This window comes from Sarcophilus harrisii, chromosome 2 (assembly GCF_902635505.1).
Source record: "Sarcophilus harrisii chromosome 2, mSarHar1.11, whole genome shotgun sequence".
In the NCBI taxonomy this organism is placed as follows: domain Eukaryota; kingdom Metazoa; phylum Chordata; class Mammalia; order Dasyuromorphia; family Dasyuridae; genus Sarcophilus; species Sarcophilus harrisii.
The window spans coordinates 169,457,008-169,473,673 of record NC_045427.1 but is presented as its reverse complement, the minus strand read 5'-3'; the positions used below and the strand labels follow the sequence as shown (position 1 = coordinate 169,473,673).

Below are 16,666 nucleotides of genomic sequence, written 5' to 3'. Positions count from 1 at the left end.
TCCTGTAATGGGCTGAGGCTTGAGTTGATGCACTGAGGTCCCAAGCACATGAGGCTAAATAGTAATTGGACTATACTCTATTAATATATATGCTTGAAGAAACAATGGCCCCTGCCCACTCTCTGTGCAAGTCCTGATGTGTTGTATAGGAAATGACGATTTTGGTGGGTGGAGGCACAGGGGCAGGAAGAGAGGCTGGGAGAGATTGCTGGCTGAGTTCAGTTTTGGTGGCTGCTGGTCTCATGGCTTCTGGTCTGGCTAGCTTCTTGACTCAGCTGCACACATTGCTATTGCCGATTCCCTTCTACCGCCAATCTTTCTTCTTCTATACTGAGAATAAAAGATTGACAGCTTTCCCCTAACCTGAATTCCTGACTCTGGCTGATTTTAAAATACGTAGTCATCACAGGTTCCATCACTCCAAAACCAATTCAGAGTTTGATCTGTTGCTAATCTGAGGGATGCTAAAAGGAACTCAGAAAGAGACATGTCTACTCTCTGCCATCTTGGCTCTCTGCCTTATATGTGTGTGTGTATTTGTGTGTGTGTGTGTTTGTGTATACATATTCTTTATTATGGTTTTGTGAGATAGCATGTCAGTCATTTGAGTCTGCAAAGCTGCAGGAATCATTTCTGTTTTAGGATGTATACTTTCAGGGCAGCTAGATGGCACAAGGGATAGAGCACCAGCACAGGAATCAGGAGAACCTGAGTTCACATGCAGCTTCAGACACTAAAACCTTAATTGTTGTGAGACCCTGGACAAGTCACTGTACCCCAATTGTCTCACAAAAACGGAAGCATGTTTTCCAAATAAATTTTACTTTATTCAAAGAAAAATTAATATTCCATGAATTTTAACTTCTTTGATTTTTTATATTTTTATTATGCTTTATTATACTTCCATATCCAAAAATTTCCATTTATAACGTTTTCGTCTCCTATTAGCAACATCTGGTGGTACACAACAATGTTCAACATCAAAATTACACATTCCCGAGGAAACAGTTGGTGGTTTGCATTTACTTATACGACATCTGCCTCCACTTTGCACACATTCATGACTTTGATTTAGGAAACTAAAATCTGTTAAAAGAAGAAAAAGATGTTTTGAAATCTGTCTTTATAAATCCATAGAAAAAGGGATATTTTGTTGTAATCTGAATTATAGATTAGAGAGTTTATTCATTAACTTGATTTTTAAAATATAATCTTTTAATAAACAATGTAATATGGTAAAATGTAAACAAAACATACTGGTCTTGATAATAGATGTACAGGATTTTACTCCTAAAGTGACAGTTTTAAACACAATGCAGCCTTGAGAATTTCAGTTCTCTGAGTCTTTATTCAATTACGCATAAAATGGGAGACATCTTACTCATACTAAACTACCTTAAAAGATTATGAAAAGAATGAAATAAGTATAGAGACTGGATGGGGGCTTTCACTGGTATAACATGTCTAACTATGTGTCAGTCCATAGTAAATTCCCATGTTTGTAAATACCTCTACATAAAGGGCTCAACCTAAAATCAAGAAGCCAGTTAGCACTGGCACACTTGACAAATTTGGACCTCAGACAGATATTTCAGATGAGTTATCTTGCATAAGTCAGTTAATCTTGATTTATCTTAGCTTCATCATTTGAAGAATGACAACAGTAAGTTCAAAAAATTTTTTAAAAATTGAAAATAGGAGTACTTAGTGGCATTGTGGATAGAGCACAGATTCTGGAGTCAGGGGGGCCTGAGTTTAAATCTGGCCTCAGACACCTGACATTTAGTAGGCTGTGTGGTTCTGGGCAAGTCACTTAACCATGATTGCCTCACTAAAAAAGGAAAGAAATAAGGAAAAAAGGAAAAAAGCAAAGAAAGAAAAAATTACAGTGTTAGCTATCACTGCCAAATATTAAAATAGACTCAGATTCATCATGGTGGAAACTCAAGAAAACAATCTCCTTTTGTCTCTAGAAATGAATTTCATAAAAGTCAGAAAAAAACAGAATATTTAAGGGTGCTTAGTAATCATCTAAACTATTGCCTGTAATTTTATAGATTAGTTAACAAGAATCATGAGAAAAGGGGAATTGGTAGGTTTACTTAAGCTTTAAGTATCAGAACTAGGATCTGATCCCAAGTCTTGTGACTCCTACCACTGAGTGCACTCTTTCAAATCCAAGGTGGTGCACTTCAATTTCCTTATATAAACAATCTGATGAAAATGCTATTAATACAAAAAAATAGTTTGTGGGGAACAAAGAAACTGAAGCAGTGAGGAATTCTTTATTTGGGAGACAAAACAACAGTGTTTCAAAGAAATATGATCCTAGCAGGTCTGGCCAGGAAAAAGAGTATATAGAAGCCTTTGTACACCATGAGATAAAGAGAGAAAAATTATTATAAATCCTCCAATAGCCAAATATTTCTTAAATATCTATAATGTCCCAGGCATTGTAAACAATAATAGGAATCCTTATATAAAACAGAAATAGTGCATCATGATGCAGCAGAAAAAGTGTGAATTATTTCAATTTTGGCATGCATGACTTTTGAGTTTGAATCTAAGCCTTGCCATTCTCATTACTTCTTTTATCTTGAAACAGTTATGACTTCAGTTTTTTCATCTCTAAAACTGGGTAGAGGCATTTCTAGTTCCATTCTCAAACACCTCCAACATAGAATCCTACAAATCTGGTGTGATTCTGAAAACATATCAGACCTATCCAAGCTGTCCTAACTTCTTGGACTTTTGAAGAGTTTTGAAAACACATAAAAATCTCAAATCAAGATTTCTCAGTGCCCTTTCCCCCTAGCCCTTCCTTTACATGGTCATAAGTATATCATTGTCTGCCTAAATTTGTTCTAATACTGAGCTTAAAGTAAGGGGAAAAAGCTTTTTTTTTTTAATCGCCTTTAGTATCAGACATGTTCCAACATTACTCCAAAGGCCCCTAATTCCTATCAATTCATGAGGTACCTTTTTGAGCTCATCCTCCATATTCATAGTGATCTCTCCTTAAAAATTAGTCTACTCCTTACCTGTGTCAGTACTGTAGATGATCACAAAAAGTATCATGAAAACCAGGTGGAAGGTCCTCATGATAACTGTTGACTGGAACCTGGGAATTACAGGACCAACAGGGAAGCTCATCCAAGGAGAAGCTAGGAGGACACAAGACAAGTGAGATCAGAACCAGCTGGAATACTGCTGTCCACACTTGAATCTGACAGAAGGAAACTTTTCAAGATACTGGAATGGTATTATACACACACACACACACACACACAAACACACACACACACACATATATATGTATAGCTAGAAAGTTAACCAATAGTGAAGGAACATGGAGATTTTTAAAAGTTTGCTCAGTCCACAAAGAAATTATAAATCATCTCATATATTATGCAACCAAAAAAGAGTCCAAGTCATGTGGACTCTTTTTCCATCCTCTGGCCAAAGGTAAATTGGCATGGGGAGGAGCACATTGAATGTTTTGGCTAAAACAGATTCAGTCATAGGCACTTTCTTCCTGCAGGAGAGCCTCTTCCTAGGCCAAACCACTATAATAAATATGAAAAATCTATTTAAACTAATTACTTATTTAGTATCATGTGAATCAAACTACCAAAAATCAATTTGTATGGCTAGAAAAAACAATAACATAGACTTGGGGGGAAAAAGGTCAGGATTTAAAGAAAATAAATTTAAAAAATATTTGAAGAAAGTTGGTCTAGCCTTTTCAGATTGCACACTATATTATCAAAGGGAAATCTTCAAAATTATCACTTTGCCAGCTAAAATGTAGAGTGGTGGATTAGTAGAAAACAGTAGAACACACAGTAAACTAGAATAAAAGATCTTAGAAATCTAGTATTTGATCGTACCCAAAGATTTAAGCTTTTGGGACAAATACTCATCATTTGGCAAAAATGCTGAGGAAATGGAAAACAGTGTAAATGAACTAGATTTAGTGCACTCTATACCAAGATGAAATCAAAATGAGTAAATAATTTAAAAATAAAGGATGATATAGAAAACAAATTTTGAGACCAAGTAATAATTTATTTGTTAGATTCATCAACAGGGGAAAATTCATGATTGAACATAAAGAGATTATTATAAGATATAAAGTGAATAATTTTAAGCATACTGTATAATAAGTTTTTTTGCACAAATAAAACCAATGCAGCCAAGATTAGAAGATAGACAGAATGTGATGAAAAATGTTTGCAGCAACTTTTTTTGATAAAAGCCTTATTTCTAGTGAAATGGACGCTGTTGCTGAGCTCCTTAGGCACTCCTGAGACCATGAGAACTTTATTTCAGCTTCAGCTCTGTCTGCAGTCAGAACTATGTTTCCAGCTCTTCATCCCTAAAACTGGTGATATTTTCTATCTCCAACTGCTGTCACACACAGCCCCCAGATATGCTGTCTTAAGACCATGACAATTTCACAAATATAAAACTTAAAGAAATATTGTCTCCTTCTTAATGCTTGCCTCTTGAATGGGATTGAAATCTTTAGTGTGATAAATGTTGTGGGGCATTTTTTCCATTTAAATATGTGTGTCTGAAACTGCTCCAGAATGACTCCCCTGTTCTCGTGGGTTTCAGTTGCTAGCTAGCAATAAATGCTCTTAAATTGACATTATTTTGGTTGTCCTGGATTTTCTCTTGCTTGGGTATTTCAGCAGAGGGCTGTATAATACATAAGAAATCAATTCATTTCCCATTATATAAAAAGAAAGAGAACTATAAGCAACCAAACATTCTCCCATTAAAAATGAAGGGGAAATTAGACAGTTACTGCAAGTTGTCCATGAACCTGGAGTGGTTTTCTGTCATATATTGTAAAGAACACCAAAAGTGGGATTTACTTCGAGTCAAGGGAAAGAGCTTGGGGAGTCAGCAGCCCGGATGCCCCCAGTGGCATCTATGATTCCTCAGATCCCCAACTCCTACACTCCCTCTTATAGCTTCCAGGATTGAGCAAGAAAGAGCAAATGGGATGAGGAGGGTGACTATGAAAGTCCATGAGCAAAAGATGCTTCTGAAGGATCGTTTGCATTAGACACATGAAGTTTGTGAAAGGATCCACAGGATCTAGAAGGAGAGAGGGAGACAAGAGTGTGTGTTTGTGGGGAAGGCATACATTTGGGGGATATGCAAGCCCTTTCAAGGATTCGGGAAAATTTTAGAGAAGAAACTCCCCCTAGTAATGCAGGTTATGACCATCTGTACAGCTGAGGGTCTGGGAGTAGTGCCTGAAACTCTAAAAGATCAAGTGATTTGCAGTCCTCAATCATTTTGTGACAGAGAGGGAGCATTGGGACTCAGAGCTACCTGACCAAGAAACCAGCCTTCTTAACACTATACAGATATTGCAATTGTTTTTTGAAGATAAAACATAAAGACGAGAGAAGGGAAGTGGTAGGAGACATAGAATTTTAAAATGAATAAGTAACTTCCCATTCTATTTCAGTTCCACATGGCTGTAGCAGACTGAGCAGAACTTCCACAACCAGAATGTTCACTCTTTAATATCTGACCACCATTATCTTCTACATAGTCAGCACACTGTCAATAGTATTGAGACAAAGTCTTGGCAAAGAAATCTGTGGTTATAAAAGTTGTGAACATGGAAAAGTTCCTCTTATCTTAATGAGACATGAAGACTCAGCTTGGACTCAAATATAAGAACGGAGTTCAAGATTTTTGTTATATAGAGAGTGATCAAACAAGGAGATGGGAGATGGAAAGATAGTGATTGCAATCAATTTATAATGTATTCTTCCTCCTTTTTTTTTCCTTTTATAGGTCTCTGTGACTCAGTGCACTCTCCTGCTTGACTGGGACAAACCTACCTCTAGCTGCCCAGAATTATTTTTTTATTTTTATTTTTTAATAGCCTTTTATTTACAGGTTATATGTATGGGTAACTTTACAGCATTGACAATTGCCAAACCTCTTGTTCCAATTTTTCCCCTTCTTCCCCCTACTCTCTCCCCCAGATGGCAGGATGACCAGTAGATGTTAAATATATTAAAGTATAAATTAGATACACAAAAAGTATACATGACCAAACCATTATTTTGCTGAACATAAGGAATAGGACTCTAAAATATTGTACAATTAGCCTGTGAAGGAAATCAAAAATGCAAGTGGGCAAAAATATAGAGATTGGGAATTCAATGTAATGGTTTTTAGTCATCTCCCAGAATTCTTACACTGGGCGTAGCTGGTTCAATTCATTACTGCTCCAATGGAACTGATTTGGTTCATCTCATTGCTGAGGATGGCCAGGTCCATCAGAATTGGTCATCATATGGTATTGTTGTTGAAGTATATAATGATCTTCTGGCCCTGCTCATTTCACTCAGCATCTAGCTGCCCAGAATTTTCTTTTTTCATATTTCACTGGGATTACCAAGTGCTAGGCAAAATAAGAAAAACAATCTCTTTCAGAAATTCTTTTCTGAGTTATTCTAATATAAAGAGATCTAGCATGAAGGAGGGCATCTTGTTCCCCCATCTTTATTTACTATGGCCCTATTCAATAAAATCATACAACTTCTTGTTTACTATATTTCATAACTTCGCCCATCATATTAATTACTTTGGAAAAAACTGAAAGATTTTTCATCAAAGATCAGAGAATTTAAAGCTATGTTGTACTAGAGATTATTTCAAACCTATTATTTCACAGATGATGTAATTAGATCTAGAATAAGGAAGATATGAGAAATATGAAAAATATTGAAATATGTGCTGTGGAACTTCATAGACATCATTTTTCTTATATTAACAACTTGTTTAAATTATTCAGCCATAGGAACTTTGTGTTTTGTTTAAGTTTTACTTTACTTAAGTTTATTGAAAAGGTTTTCAGAAACTTCTTCCTTAATTCAGTTTGATACCACACCGACCCCTTACTAGCTTTGTACCTTAAACTAGGTCAAAATTTTCCTGGCTTCAATTTTTAATATAAAATTGAAGGGTTTATGAGGAACTTGAATTCTCTTCCAGCTAGGATCCTAGTCTTGCTGTAATATTGAAATAATGATGAAGATGCACCAATCCTTTTCTGCCCTAGCTTCTTGTGTTCTTTAAATAAGTAAAACCCTTATTGCCACATACTGCCTTTCCCAGACCTCCCCTCCTTTGTTACACATACAACTTTGTGCACTTCAGTAAAAACTGCCTCCCACACAACTCCTTTGCCCAGGGAGGCTGTTTCCCTTCATCTTGATTAGAGAAAAAAGGAAGGCCCACACACTACAGCAGGGTTGGACCAGCACGATTCTTAGCTAATGATCATAGGAAGTGTAGACCTTTGAAACAGAGAAAGCAAATAGTGAGCCCCTGAATTCCAGCATAACAGGCAAGACTTGGCCAAGTCCAGGAAGAGCAATGGGAAAGCCTGCAGCCTCGGCCACAGTGAAACTTGAAGTCCTGTCTCCCTATTGAAGCAGCTCAGGACACTTTTTCCTGTGCCCAAGAGCAGACCTCAACCTTTAAAGTGAGCCTCTGTATTTCTTTTTCTGTATTTCTCTGTGTCTTTCTTCCCTCTCCTCCCCACACTGCCCTATGTCTATGTGTCTCCCCAGTTATCTCATCACCAATCTTTATTCACTCTTCATTTGTCTCGCACTTTGAGCAAATATAATGTTTTTTTTGCATATTCACTTTCATAATAACCTTCATAATCATATTTCTGCTTTCTTCAGGTTTCTTGTGTCTTTTCTTTATCACCACATTTTGAATTATGTATCTTTCACTTCTCTACTTCTTGATTGTTCTTCTCTTTAAATTTTAGTACAAGAGTAGGTAATAAGGAAACCAAATTATGACTGTTTCAGATGGCGGAGAAGGTACACGCGACTTTCTAAGCTCTTCTCTTACCCTCTTTATCAATATAATATAGAACCTCAACAATAGTCTTGACTGCTACAATTTGTAAAGATAAGAAGTATAACAACTCACCAGCCAAAGAAAATCTGCAGTCTCACCAAAAAAGGTTTGTTCCAGGGCTAGGGGGGAGATCAGGTTAGACTGGGAGAGAAATTAGGTTCCCAGGAGAGCCTCAAACCGAAAGTGAAAGCACAGATCTCAGCACAAGCTCGCAGCCCCAACCTGCAGTACAGGGCTTTTCCTTGGGGCAGTTGCGAACCTGCATTGCAGGAGGGCACAGCCCAGGTTAGCCTCTAATCTGCACAGTGGGGGGCTCGGCTTGGGGCATAGAGCTTTCGCAAGGCCAATTTGTTGGGCAGAGACATTGGGGCAGAGATTGCCGGGCAGAATTGCAGTAGAATCAGCAGTTTGCGGTCAGTTGCTAATACCCACAGCCCCACAAGAGGCTCTGGGCTGGGGCAGTGACACTTTCACTAGTCTCTAGCCTAGGGCAATCGCTAACCCACACAGCCCTACTGGGTACTTCAATACTAATGGAATAACCCGTTGGGGGAAGGGAAAACCTCCCAGAGCACCCCCTACCTCGGACCGGAAACCGGTTTACATCTCTCCTGTTCTGCAGAGGAAGCTGGTAATCCCCTTGCCTAGGAAACATATCCTAAAGGCTTTAAAACATGAATAAAGAGATGAAAAGAACTATCAATAGCTTCTATGCAGAAAAAGAGCAGGTCAGCAAACCTAAAGAGACAGCAAATAGCAAACATGCACCAGACTGTCCTCTTTTACATGATTTTCTCATAGAAGAGACCATTAAAAGTCTCAAAAGAGAATTAGAAGATAAATGGGGAAAGGAAAGAGAAGTCTTACAAAAGACCAACAACTTCCTGAAATAAATTAAAAAGGAAAAATTTCAGGAAAGAAGAATTGTAATTGAAAAATAAAAGAGTTCACTAGAAAGTAGGATTTGTGAATTAAAAAGACAAAGAACTCAAAAGAAAGTAGGATCTGTGAATTGAAAAGAAAATAATTCACTAAAAAAAAAAAAAAATTAGTGAAATGGAAAAAATTCACAGACCAAACAATACATTTAAAAAACTCAATTGAATATACAGAAAGAAGTAAAAGCTAATGAAAAAATAATTTTTAAAATTAGAACTGAACAAATAGAAACTAATGATTCATTGAGACAGCAAGAATCAGTCAAGCAAAACAAAAAAATGACAAACTGGAAAAAACCAGAATTATCACTTAAAATGACAGACTTGGAAAATAGATCAGAGATAACTGAGGATTATTGGACTTTGAAAACTATGATGAAAAAAAAGCCTAGATACTATTTTACAAGAAATCATGAAAGAGAACTGCCCAAATGTAATAGAATCAGAAGGTAAAATAGGCATTGAAAGAATTCACCGAACACCTTCTGAAAGAAACCCTAAAATAAAAACCCCAAGGAATATTGTGGCCAAATTTCAGAGCTATCAGATTAAGGAAAAAATTTTACAAGCAGCCAAAAAACACAATTTAAATACGAGGTGCCACAATAAGGATCACGCAAGATCTGGCTGCCTCCACATTAAAGGATTGAAGGGCCTGGAATCTGATATTCCAAAAGGCAAAAGAACTTGGGATGCAGCCAAGAATAAACTACCCAGATAAGCTGAGCATTTTCTTCCAGGGAAGAAGATGGATATTTAGTGAAACAAATGAATTCCATTTCTTTCTAAGGAAAAAAGGCAGAACTAAACAAAAAATTTGATCTCCAACCATAGAACTCAAGAGATGCAGAAAAGGTAAAAATAACTCTTGAGAATTATATTTCTGTTGTGGATATACAAAAAGAATACATGTATAATTTGATTGTACTGATATAACATAAAAAAGGGAAGTAGATATGGAAAAGGGATGATGGCAGAATAAGGTGGGAAGGAGGGAAAAAAAGAGGGAAACCACATCCCACAAAGAGGGAAAGGAAACTTATCATATCTGAGGGAATTTAGAGAGGGGGAGGAACATTGTATGAATCTTACTCTCATCAGAGTTGGCTCAAAGAAAAAATACTTGACATTTGTTTAGAGAAAATTCCCTCTTGCCTCATTAAAAAAGGGGGAAAGGAAAAGGGAAAAGAAAAAAAGTAATAAGGGAAGGAAGGGGAAAAGATTCAAAGGGGGGGAGGGAGGGATTTAAGAGGGTAAGCATTGTGATACAAGTGGGGTACATAAATTCAAAAAGGGGAAAGAGGGTTGAGGGAGGCAAGAAAAAGTAAAGCATAATCTGGGGTTATTAGGATGGCAGGAAATACAGATTTAGTAATTCTAACCATAAATGTGAATGGGATGAACTCCCCCATAAAGAGGAGGCAGACAGCAGACTGGATCAAAAGTCAGAACCCTACAATATGTTGTTTACAAGAAACACATTTAAAGCAGGAAGATACATATGAGTAAAGGTAAAGGCTGGAGCAAAATCATTATGCTTCAGGTGATCAAAAGAGGTAGCATCCTTATCTCAGATCAACAAAAGTAAAATTGATCTAATTAAAAGAGATAAGGAAGGAAACTACATCCTGCTAAAGGGTAGCATAAACAACGAACCAATATCAATATTAAACATATATGCACCAAGTGGTATGGCATCCAACTTCCTAAAGGAGAAGTTAAGAGAGTTGCAAGAAGAAATAGACAACAAAACTGTAATAGTGGGAGATCTCAACCTTGCACCTCAGAATTAGACAAATCAAACCACAAAACAAATAAGAAAAAAATTAAAGAAGTAAATAGAATATTAGAAAAATTACGTATGTTAGATCTTGGAGAAATTGAATGGAGATAGAAAGGAATATATTTCTTTTCAGCAGTTCATGGAACCTATTCAAAAATTTGACTATATATTAGGACATAAAGACCTCAAATTAAATGCAAGAAAGCAGAAATAGTAAATGCTTTCTTTTCAGATCATAATGCAATAAAACTACATTCAACAAAAGTTAGGGAAATAGACCAAAAAGTAATTGAAAACTAAACAGTCTCATCTTAAAGAATGATTGGTGAAGCAGCAAATTATAGATACAATTAATAATTTCACCAAGATAATGACAATGATGAGACGTCATACCAAAATTTGTGGATGCAGCCAAAGCGGTAATAAGAGGGAATTTTATATCCTTAGAGGTTTACTTGAATAAAACAGAGAAAGAAAAGATTAACGAATTGGGCTTCAACTAAAAAACTAAAAGACCAAATTAAAACCCCAATCAAATACTAAATTGGAAATTTAAAATTAAAAGGAGAAATTAAAAATATTGAAAGTAAAAACTATTGAACTAATTAATAAAACTAAGAGTTGTTCTATGAAAAGCCAATAAAATAGATAAGCTTTTTGGTAAATCTGATTAGAAAAAGGAGGAGGAAAATGAAATTAGTAGTCTTAAAAATGAAAAGGGAGAACTTTCCACCAAGGAAGAGGAAATTAGAGAAATAATAAGGAGTTATTTTGCTCAACTTTATGCCAATAAATTTGATAACCTAAGTGAAATGGATGACTACCACCAAAAATATAGACTTCCCAGACTGACAGAGGAGGAAGTAAATTGCTTGAATAGTCCCATTTCAGAAAAGAGAGAACAGGGCAATTAAACAACTCCCTAAGAAAAAATCCCCAGGACCAGATGGATTTACATGTGAATTCTACAAACATTTAAAGAACAATTGGCCCCAATGCTATATAAATTATTTGATAAAATAGGGAATGAAGGAGTCCTACCAAATTCCTTCTATCACACAGACATGGTACTGATACCTACACCAGGTAGGTTGAAAACAGAGAAAGAAAATTATAGATCATCTCCCTAATGAATATTGATGCTAAAACCTTAAATAAGATATTAGCAAAAAGACTACAGAAAATCATCTCCAGGATAATACACTATGATCAAGTAGGATTTATGCCAGGAATGCAGGGCTAGTTCAATATTAGGAAAACTATCAATATAATTAGCCATGTTAATAACCAAATTAACAAAAACCATATGATCCTCTCAATAGATGCAGAAAAGCATTTTGACAAAATCCAACGTCCATTCCTATTAAAAACACTTGAGAGTATAGGAATAAATGGACTTTTCCTTAAAATAATCAGCAGCATCTATTTAAACCATCAGTAAGCATCATATGTAATGGAGACAAACTGCAACCATTCCCAATAAGATCTGGAGTGAAACAAGGTTGCCCACTATCATCATTACTATTTAATATTGTATTAGAAATGCTAGCTTTAGCAATAAGAGATGAGAAAGAGATTAAAGGAATAAGAATTGGCAATGAGGAAACCAAATTATCACTCTTTGCCGACAATATGATGGTATACTTAGAGAACCCCAGAGATTCTACTAAAAAGTTATTAGAAATAATCCACAACTTTAGCAAAGTTGCTGGTTATAAAATAAACCCACATAAGTCATCAGCATTCTTATAATATCACTAACAAAATCCAACAGTCAGAGTTACAAAGAGAAATTCCATTTAAAGTAACTACTGATAATATAAAATATTTAGGAATCTATCTGCCAAGGGAAAATCAGAAACTTTATGAGCAAAATTACAGACCAATTTTCACACAAAGTAAGTCTGATCTAACCAATTGGAAAAATATGAAATGCTCTTGGATAGGGCGAGCAAATATAATAAAGATGGCAATATTACCTAAACTAATCTATTTATTTAGCGCTATACCAATCAGACTCCCAAAAACTATTTTAATGACCTAGAAAAATAGCAACAAAATTCATATGGAAAACAAAAGGTCAAGAATTTCAAGGAATTAATGAAAAAATCAAATAAAGGTTTAGCTGTACCAGATCTAAAATTATATTATAGAGCAGCAGTTACCAAAACCATTTGGTATTGGCTAAGGAAAGATTAGTTGATCAGTGGAATAGGTTAGGTTCAAGAGATAAAACAGTCAACAAATATAGCAACCTTAGTTTTGACAAACCCAAAGACCACAGCTTTGGGATAAGAACTTAATGTTTGATAAAAATTGCTGAGAAAATTGAAACCAATATGGCAGAAACTAGGCAATGATCCACACTTAACACCGACACCAAGATAAGGTCAAATGGGTTCATGACCTAGGCATAAAGAATGAAATTATTAATAAATTAGAGGAACACAGGATAGTTTATTCCTCAGACCTGTGGAAGGGGAAGGACTTTATGACCAAAGAAGAACTAGAGATCATTACTGATCACAAAAGAGAAAAATTTCGATTATACCAAACTGAAAAGTTTTTGTACAAACAAAACCAAGCAGACCAGATTAGAAGGGAAGCAAAACTGGGAAAATATTTTTACAGTCAAAGGTTCTGATAAAGGCCTCATTTCCAAAATATATAGAGAATTAATTTAATTTATAAAAAATCGAGCCATTCTCCAATTGAAAATGTCAAGGATATGAACAGACAACTCAGATGAAGAAATTGAAACTATTTCTAGTCATATGAAAAGATGCTCCAAATCATTATTAATCAGAGAAATGCAAGTTAAGACAACTCTAAGATACACTACAACACCTGTCGATTGGCTAAGATGACAGGAAAAATAATGAATTGTTGGAGAGGATGCGGGAAAACGGACATTGATGCATTGTTGGTGGAGTTGTGAATGAATCCAACCATTCTGGAGAGTAGTTTGGAACTATGCTCAAAACTTATCAAACTGTGCATACCCTTGATCCAGCAGTGTTACTTACTGCTTATATCCCAAAGAGATTATAAAGAAGGGAAAGGACCTGTATGTCATGAATGTTTGTAGCCCTTTTTGTAGTGGCTAGAAAACTGAAACTGAATGGATGCCCATCAGTTGGAGAAGGCTGAATAAATTGTGGTATATGAATATTAGGAATATTATTGTTCTGTAAGAAATGACCAACAGGATGATTTCAGAAAGGCCTGGAGAGACTTACACGAACTGATGCTGAGTGAAATGAGCAGGACCAGGAGATCATTATATACTTCAACAACAGTACTATATGATGACTAGTTCTGATGGACCTAGCCATCCTCAGCAATGAGATCAACCAAATCATTTTCAATGGAGCAGTATTGAACTGAACCAGCTACGCCCAGAGAAAGAACTCTGGGTGATGACTAAAAACCACTACATTGAATTCCCAATCCCTATATTTATGCCCACCTGCATTTTTGATTTCCTTCAAAAGCTAATTGTACAATATTTCAGAGTCTGATTCTTTTTGTACAGCAAAATAACGGTTTGGTCATATATACTTATTGTATATCTAATTTATATTTTAATATATTTAACATCTACTGGTCATCCTACCATCTGGGGGAGGGGGTGGGGGGTAAAAGGTGAAAAAGTGGAACAAGAGGTTTGGCAATTGTTAATGCTGTAAAGTTACCCATGCATATAACCTGTAAATAAAAGGCTATTAAATAAAAAAAAATTACTCTTTGCAGATGATATGTTATACTTAGAGAATCCTAGAGAATCAATTTTTAAAAATTACTAGAAACAATTCCCAACTTTTGCAAAGTTGCAGGATACAAAATCAAACAATATGAATTAGTATCATTTTAACATTACCAACAATGTCCTGAAATAAGACATACAAACAAAAATTCCATTTAAAATATTTTACAGAGTATAAAATATTTGGGAATCTACCGACCAAGGAAAAATCAGGAACTATATTAACACAATTACAAACCATTTTCCACACATATAAATTCAGATTTGATCAATTGAAAAAATATCAAGTGCTCATAGTTAAATTGATCAAATATAATAAAAATTACAATACTACCTGAATTAATTTACTTATTCAGTGCCATACCAATCAAAGTCCCAAGAAATTATTTTACTGTTTAAATAAGCAAAATAGATTCTGCTCCCACTCTTTTCCTTTACTCTCTATGAATTATTCTGCTTTAAATGTGTTTCTTGTTCAATTCACAGATAAAATTACTAACTTTGTATTTCCTGTCATCTTTCCCCACACCATGTTATATTTTTATCTTTCCTTTTCCCATTTCCCTCCTCCCAGTATTTTGTTTCTGACCATCCCCTCCCTCAAAGAGCCCTCCTCTTTTACAGGCCCTCCCTTTTCCTTATACTTTTCCCTTTATACTTCTGCTCCCTTTTATTAGCATCCCCCTTTCCTTTCCCTTTTCCCCATCCACCTCCCTATGCGATGATACAAGCTTCTCTTGAAGGTAACTTTGTCTGGTGTTTTCTCTTTGAGCCAAATCTGATGAGAGGAAGATTCACACAATGTTCATTCCCTTTCCTTCTTTACTCAATTATAATAGGTCTCTTTTGCCTCTTCATGTGATGTAATTTACTCCATTTAAACTTCTTCCAATAGAATTCCCTTTCTTCCTCTGGATTTTTTTAATATCCTCACAATAAAATAAAATTATACTGGTACCCTTTAATTATACCCATAACAAAGATACAGATCTGAAGAGTTCAATATATCATCTTCCCATATAGGGACATAACCTTTATAACTTTCAAAAGAAAGGTTTTTTTTTCCCTTTCATTGTTAACTTTTTATGGTTCTTTTGAGTTCTGTAATTGAAGATCAAATTTTCTATTAATTTCTGATCTTTTTTTATCAGAAATAAAGGAAATTCATTTGTTTCATTGAGTGTATCTCTTTTCCCCTGAAAGATAATGCTCACTTTTGATGGATAGTTGATTCTTTGCTGCAATCCAAAGTGTTTTGCCTTACAGAACATCATATTTCAGGCCTTTCAGTCCTTTAAAGTAGAAGTTTCTACTTCCTGGATAATACTGATTGTGGCTCTGTAGAGGGATGAAACTCTGGAGAAGCATACTTGAAACAAGGTGTTTACTTAGTGGAATTGATGAGATGATGGTTCTCTAGTTCACATATATATTTAGTACTTAGTATAGCAATATAATGGTTCTTTAGTTCACACATGCATTGAACAGATTTCTGGTGCTTGGTAGGTATGGCCAAGTCCTGCATTTTCCTGGGACAAAAAGGTTCACTATTTGTCTTTTGTATTTGCTTTTGGGGCCTCACAGAGAACCTGCTGAACCACTGGCTTGTTACCAAGGCAGATTAGCCTGAAGGCCTCTCAGTAGATTTTCCAGTTGTTGGAGAGGACACTGCAATGCCCTGGCTCCCTGCAATGGCTTCTTTCTCTGTTATGTGCTCAGTTGCCTCCCCCCAACCCCTGCTCGATTGAAACAGACTTTTTTTTGAAGTTCTTCCAAAATATCTTTTGCTGGAAATTTCTTATACTTGAAATATTTGTTTAGTTTCAACTTTCATTCACCTAATCCAGACCTCCTCATTTCACCCGTGAATGCTTGTAGTGGCCTTTCAACTGATCCTATTTTCTCCAGTCTCTTTCCCCCTTTTCTTTCACCTTAGGCGGCTGACAGCTTCATTTTCCTGAAACATTCCTTTCACTACAATTTTCTGCTCAAAAAGCTCCCATTGCCTCAGAATAAATCCAGGTTTTCTTGCACAGTGTTCAAAACTCAACAATTGAATACCAATATTGCTGTAAGCTTAACTCTTATGTGTCAGAATACTTGTTTTGTGCGAAAATCTGAGCAATGCTATCTGCTTACCCTTGATTGTGTCCTTGATTTGTGAGGTCCATCACTCCAAAACCCATTCAGAGTTTGATCTGTTGTTGATCTGAGGGATGCTAAAAGGAATTCAGACCAAGACATGTATACTCTCTGCCATCT

The 16,666-nt window shown here is 35.7% G+C and overlaps 1 long non-coding RNA gene across 1 annotated transcript; it reads right to left on the bottom strand.

Annotated features, from left to right (window-relative positions):
* Positions 1-861: 861 nt before the first annotated feature.
* On the bottom strand, positions 862-8,030 carry LOC116421106. The gene is made up of 3 exons (XR_004231423.1): positions 7,990-8,030; positions 3,042-3,164; positions 862-1,086 (listed from the first exon to the last, which is right to left on the bottom strand). It is a non-coding gene; the product is annotated as an uncharacterized LOC116421106 (long non-coding RNA).
* Positions 8,031-16,666: the final 8,636 nt, after the last annotated feature.